Genomic DNA, 6,522 nt, shown 5'->3' on the forward strand with positions numbered 1-6,522 from the left:
GTGGGCAGCCATCAAGGGCTGCTGGCAGGAACCTGGGAGATGCTAACCGCTGCGGGGTGTACCTCCTTTTTTTCTGAGGAGTAATGTGACTTCAAATGAACTCATGCCAGTCAGGGTGAGTCAGTAGTTCTGCACGGCTTTTTGGAATATGCACAGTCATAGGTTTTAGAGCCGCGTCTCTCGGAGTAGTCGTGAGCCTTAGTCATCATCGCGGCAGTGTCAGCGCGTTAGTCAGAGCCTATTCTTGACTTCAACAAGAGAACTGGTGGAAAAGTGAGGCGCAGCGGCGTTACGGTGGCTGCGCTTCTATTAGAAGGGCAGGACTTTGAAAGTACTGAGAACAAGATTCCTGAAAGCTTTCTGTGGTACTTTCCTGCCCGCTCATCTCAAATTTATGGGGCCGCATTTTTTTCCTCAGCTGTGATACGCAAGTATAGAACTTCAAGATAACATAAGTTTCACTTACACGTGTGAAAAGTACTTTTCAGCATATTTTGTAAGGAATTTTAGATTATCTATTAGAAATTAAATTTTACTTGAAGAACACACTGATGTTTCTTCACAAATGACAGTAGAGTTCATGTTTCTTGAACGTTTTGTACACCAGAAGCATTTATTATAAATCACCTGGGGTCTACGATGGCAGGGTATTATCAAGTGCACTGTGGGGTTTTTTTGGTTATGAAACTGCGTTAGCAGATCGCTTGCCCCGCTGCATAGCCAGCCTCGCCTCTCAGATGGAGTTTCCATTTTGTTCCCGTTTTCCAGGGTTTGAGGCAGTCTGCAGGTGGCACCGTTGCTTCACGTTCACGGCCATCGTTGCCCATCCTGAACTGACTGCTGGAAATGAACTCTTTTTGTCAGATTTTTAAGGCAAAATGGAGCGCCTTTCCCTCAGTCTTAAATTTACTAATTACATTGAAACTTATAATTTCACTTAATGAATCGGAACGAATAAAACTGGCACTGATTTGTTTAATTGCTTTAAAAAAGGAAGGATGAATCAATTTGTACGGAGATGCAATAAACACTAATGTTGTCTGGCTGAAATAGAAAATTGTAATGAGTTCTGTATAATTCAAGACAATGAGTTTTCTCTTTTATTAACTCCACGGTATCACATGTGGTGCAATAATCACAGCAGCTGCACATGCAAATAAATGGGTAGCTTCTCCAGTTCTTTGGATCCTGTAACGTTGTTTTTGTCACCTTAGTATTGAATCAAGTGTCACACATCTTCATGTGTGTTTGCTCCATTTTTTATCTGGTGGTGGTGGGACGGTGCATCCGAGATCTGCCGTATCTCCTAGAGACAAAGGACTGGACAGGACCGCCTGTGCTGGGTCTGAGCCCCCCCAGGTTCAAGCAGTCGTGTAGAACATACAGTCTAGGAAGCACTAGAGGGGAGGACAGAAAAACAGCTATTAAAAAAAAGTTATTTCTAAACCTGCTGTTCCAGACTGCAGATGTGGCAATCTGTTTATCCCCGAGGACTGAGCAGTGCTGACCCCCATGTCTCAGATATTTTACTGTCATTAGGGCCACCTGCAGGCTCCGGTGTCCCAATCGCTGACGGATCAGTGGAACTTTGCGGGATGTGGATGCTTCCCCCTCCTCACCGCCCTGTCAGACACATCAGAGGGGCCGACTCTGAGCTTCCCCCCTTTTGTAACAATGCGTTGTCGAGCCTTAGCTTTTGTAACAGCTGTTTTAAAAGACAGTTTATATTATCAAAAATGTTTGCTTTTAGAAAACTTGGGTAACTCTCGGGAAGCTTTTTCCTAGTGCACAGAAGCAGCTTGCTAAGGCTTCTAGCTTTGTTTTGTATCTGACTGGATTCTCTGTATTTCTCCAGCTGCCCTCTAGTTTACTTTGTGATTTACTGAAATATTTTTTTCCTCTTTTTGTAATGGTCTCCTCTGGTGCTCTGTGTAGGAGTCATGCAGGCAGAGAAACTGATTAAACAGAGAAATGCTGAAAATAATCTGTATAAAGCATTTCAAGATGTACGCGAGGACTCTCTCCCCCTCAGTTCCTCTGATTTTACTGCTAGCTGATGCTCATGATGAAGGAAGTCGGCGAGAAGCACACTCTTTAAACTGTTAAAATTCTGTGCTTTTACGGCTCTCTGCTCAGCAGCTGAACAGACTTTGTATCCGTCATGCCCTTACATGAGAAACAATATTGTATTAAACAAGCATGGAAAAGCTTGAGAGTTTTTAATAACAAATTTTACTGTACACACAGTCTGATGCCACCTAAATGGAACATACTCTTGCTGTTTAAAGACTTTGATTCATTATTGTTAAGTTTTCCTTGGCTTTTGTTACTGAGCTCAGGCACTCAAGTTCCCTCATAAAAGCATCTCGGACACTTTTCACGCATGGCTATGGCAGCACACTTGGAAAGAAGTTGATGTTAAGTGGAATACATTTATTTTCCTAATTATAGTTTTTATTTTCTTGTACCTGGTGTTACACGGCGGGAGTCCTTTTTCTTACATTAGCTGCCGTGGAGGATAAAGAGGGAGAGCGATTAGGCAGCCAAAACTGACGCATCCCACTTTGCCCCACTTCTTTTCATGCACAGCACCCACCCATCTCCCCATACGCCGCACGGCCCCGGCGTAGCTTTTTGTATGGGAGTTCTGCGGCTCTTGACTCCCCGTTTCCAGTAGGGAATTCTACAAACACATCTCTAGCACTGTCTGAGGCCTTGGTCCACGAGTCTTTGGGAGATGCTCTTCCAGCGGCGTAGGCTTCTGGGGATGCTTACAGCACTCCACAGCGGTACGGGGATGCCCAGGGCCTGTGGGGTCCGTCAGAGGTGGGAGCTCGGACAAGAAAAGGCGGAGCTGGGGCATCACCTCCTCCTCCTCCTCCGTGTTGGAGCTCGCCGTGGTGGAGCGGCTCCTGCCCGTCGGTTGTTCTTTCACAGCAGCACATCGGAGGCAGGTGGACTAGGCTCATTCTGGGACCGTCTTTCCTACCCACCCGTCCCCTCCAGCCAGCAGTTCAGAGGAAATGAGTGTTTCGGCGAGTAGGATAAGTGCTCCAGTAACCCAGTAAATTTGCCTCAAAGAAGTGGTTTTGTTCAGCGACAGGTCACACGGGGAGTTTCTGCGCCCATCCCATATGGCAGTAGGTACTAAACCAGAGTCACTGGTTTTGTCAACAAATTTGCCTCACTTTGGCACCATGTGGCCTCCCGGCCACGTCCCCTTGTCTGAATAAACGTACGCCAGGGAGGAATGCGGCTGTCAGGCAATCCCAATTGTTTCACAGTGCAAGCCAAATTTCGGATCAGATGCTTCCTCTCATGAGCTCCAAAGTTCAATGTCCTTTCACTGCAAGCATTTATGCTGTGAATGAAAAATGCCAGTACGCTGCTTTGCATCTTGTTATCCGGTAACAGCATGTGCCCAGACAGCGTGTAAGCGATTCTTTCTGCAGGACAGGGGACCAGATTTGGATCTGTCTGCATCTCCGTCAGTGGGACTGCATTCAGTGTACTGGGGCAACTCTAGCTTTACACTCTTTCACGACTGACATATCCCAAAACACAGAATTTTTAAGAGTGCTTTAGGAGAGCAGCTCGTGTTTTTCAGAGCTGTGGCTGCCAATAGTCAGAACTCAGTGCTGGGAAACAAGACTTGCACGTTATTTTGGCATACTCATCCTAACGCGAGACTGAGTATCCAGACATACTGCGCCTTGAAGCATATAATTAACAAGACAGTCTAGAATATGCAAATGTACGTTTTTAATTAGTTCTGAAAACTTGCAACCACCTGTATGTATGTTCAAGCAGGGGAGAGGAGAGAGTACACAGCTACGCCCCAGACAGTCAGTCATTGTGTCAGAGACACCTACACCATCGTGTACATTTAATGTATGCTCAGCAATCAGCTGATTTCAAATTACAAAACGTGTCCGGTTTGCGCTGCCAGTCTCGTTCCAGTTCTTCAACAGAAAAACAGAACAAATCAAAACAGAACCATGTCAAAAAGAGACTCGGGAGGTCATCAGGCATATTAGCAAGCTTGACAAAATTAACCCCTGCAGGTAACGAGCAACACGGGTTAAAATTAAACGTGTCCAAAAAGTGGGTGGAGTGGGAAGGAAAAGAAATCAATAAACGAAGCACTGGATTATGCCCTGCAGATGTGATTTACAAATCCAGAGTAACTCTCATCAGCAGGATCCTGAGCGTGACCTGAGCCCATTCTGCTAGAAGAAGGCTGCGGGAGGGGGAAAGAGTTGTGTCCCTCCAGCCGGGACTTACGGTGAGGGCGGCAGGGACACCGTCAGCAACGGTTCCCACTTCTTCGCTGGGTAAGGGATTCCCTCCCTGGCAGATTGTGGGCAATTCAGCGTTTACCCAAAACGATTTTGAAGTCTTGCCCCATCCACTCTTTTCCTCTCCTAAATGGTACCAAATACCAGTTTTTTTCTAATGACAAGGCAATTGAAGTAGGAGATACTTAAATAAAGAATTGTACAGTCCTTGCCCCAATCCCAGCACCCATGGTATATTTAAAAGCGGAGGCACCCGAAGCTCTGCAGCCGGGGTGCAGGGCTCGAGGACGGATCGAGAGGCACCTCTGGAGAGGAAGACTCAAAGACAAGAGATGCTTTTGGGGCTGACAGCGAAAGCGGGACAGAGGAGAGGCAAGTGCCGGCCCTTTCCCACCCGGGGCTGTTGGCTAGGACCAGGCTAGCAGCCGCTCTCATGGGGAGATGCCAGAGGAGCCCCTGGTCCCGCTGCCTCCTCCCTGACCCCCTCCGGCTGTGAGCAGCTTGCCTTTTGGGGTGGTTTCTAGAGAATTCTGCTTCCTCCGGGGTTAGCCTTCAGAGGGGTTAACGGTACCTTTGGGAGCGATCAGGAGCAGAAACGCCTTGCTCCGAGGAGGCACGTGTCCCGCTCACAGCAGGATCCTGTTGTATTTCTACGTGTGAGAGCAAAGGTTTGCCCTCCTACCCAAATGTGATGCCAGGATGCTCCTGCCTCAAGGTCACCGACGCTGTGTTGGTACAGTTTGCAATTAACACTGCATCGTAGAAACTTGCCCGTATTTCCCATTTTAACAGTGTTTTTAAGAAAATGTTTCCTTCGGTTTTCCCGTCTTTCTTTTTTTGGTATGTACTTCAAATCTGCCACAGTATGACTTAAAGGAATTTCTCCAAATTGTAAGGAAATGTCCTCTCCTGTGCAAACCTGAGCAAGCTCTGTTCCTGATTACACACTTGTTGGACAAGTATGATAGGGTGGGCCCTGCATGGGTGCTTTGTGGCTTCATTCATGTTTATAAACTACTCTGAGATCTTCAGATGAAAAAGGATTTACGAGTGCAAAATAGTAAGTTGCCAAACTGTTTCTAACCTCATAAACAGGTAATTTTAAATTCAAGGAGACACTGAGGAGGGCAAGATCGCACAAGCGCGCTGGGAACAGTTTCCACCACCCGTCCTGGGAGCTCAAAATGCACAATTCCCTCCATTGCTGTAAACCCAGCTAGCGTTTTATCATAAATTGAGAAAAGCCTTTCTAAATTTATTTTCGAAGTTTAAAAAATGGAAAACTCATTTGTTTTTAGCTGGCCTCCTCCTTCTTTTGTTTCTCTGTTTGTGCTGTATTTACATGGCATTAGAACAAAGCTTCCTGTAAATATTAACTGGAGTATGGGAATCAGTTCAGCTCAGTTTGACTTTGTTCCTCTATTTCACAGAACCTACGGCAAACGCGTTTGTGGTGGGGCCATTCACCGAAACAGCTAACACAAACAATTGTGCAAGCTGAGCTGGGACCTCATGTCTTCACTCCTCCTCCCGCTTACCGTTTTGCGGTCGGAAAGCCGAAATCGGTGAGCAGGCAGCCTGCGAGCCGCCCGGGGCAGCGCCAGCCCCTGCCAGCCACGCACACTGTACTTAGCAAATGATGAACGTGTCGGGGAAGTTTATGAGTTACTCATGGGCCATTTTGCAAACAGAACGAGCTGATCAATAATTAACCGGAGGCAGCAGCGGATGCGTGGCCTGGACCGGTACGTGGCTCGGTGGCCACGAGCCGCTCACCCGTCCACCCTGGGCTTCCCCGTCCCGGGGAGCGCTCGACTTCAACCCCCCCAATTCCTTCAAGGATGCGTGCCCCCTCCCTGGGGCGATGCTTTCTGAGTTTTTCTACCTGCAATGGCACAAGCTCCCCCCCAGCCCCAAGCAGAGCAAATCTTCAGGCAGAGTGTTTTCCTGCAGAGCGTTTCGGAGGCTCCTTCCAGCACGTCTAGCAAACCTCGTGCAATCAGCGGGATTCCAACGTGCCCATGGATGCTCCTCACCGAGGCCGAAGGCAGAGGATGGGGAGCCTCCGTGCAAGCCACGGTGCTCCTCGGGTGCTTGGGGTGGACGACTGGCAGCAGAGCTCCTTTCCAGAAACAGGCTGTTCTCCGTGCGATGGACGTTGCGCTATTTAATATTCTAACAGAAGGCAACATAATTACAGCTTAATCTAATTAATGAATCCTGG

Source organism: Accipiter gentilis, chromosome 1, assembly GCF_929443795.1.
Source record: "Accipiter gentilis chromosome 1, bAccGen1.1, whole genome shotgun sequence".
In the NCBI taxonomy this organism is placed as follows: domain Eukaryota; kingdom Metazoa; phylum Chordata; class Aves; order Accipitriformes; family Accipitridae; genus Astur; species Astur gentilis.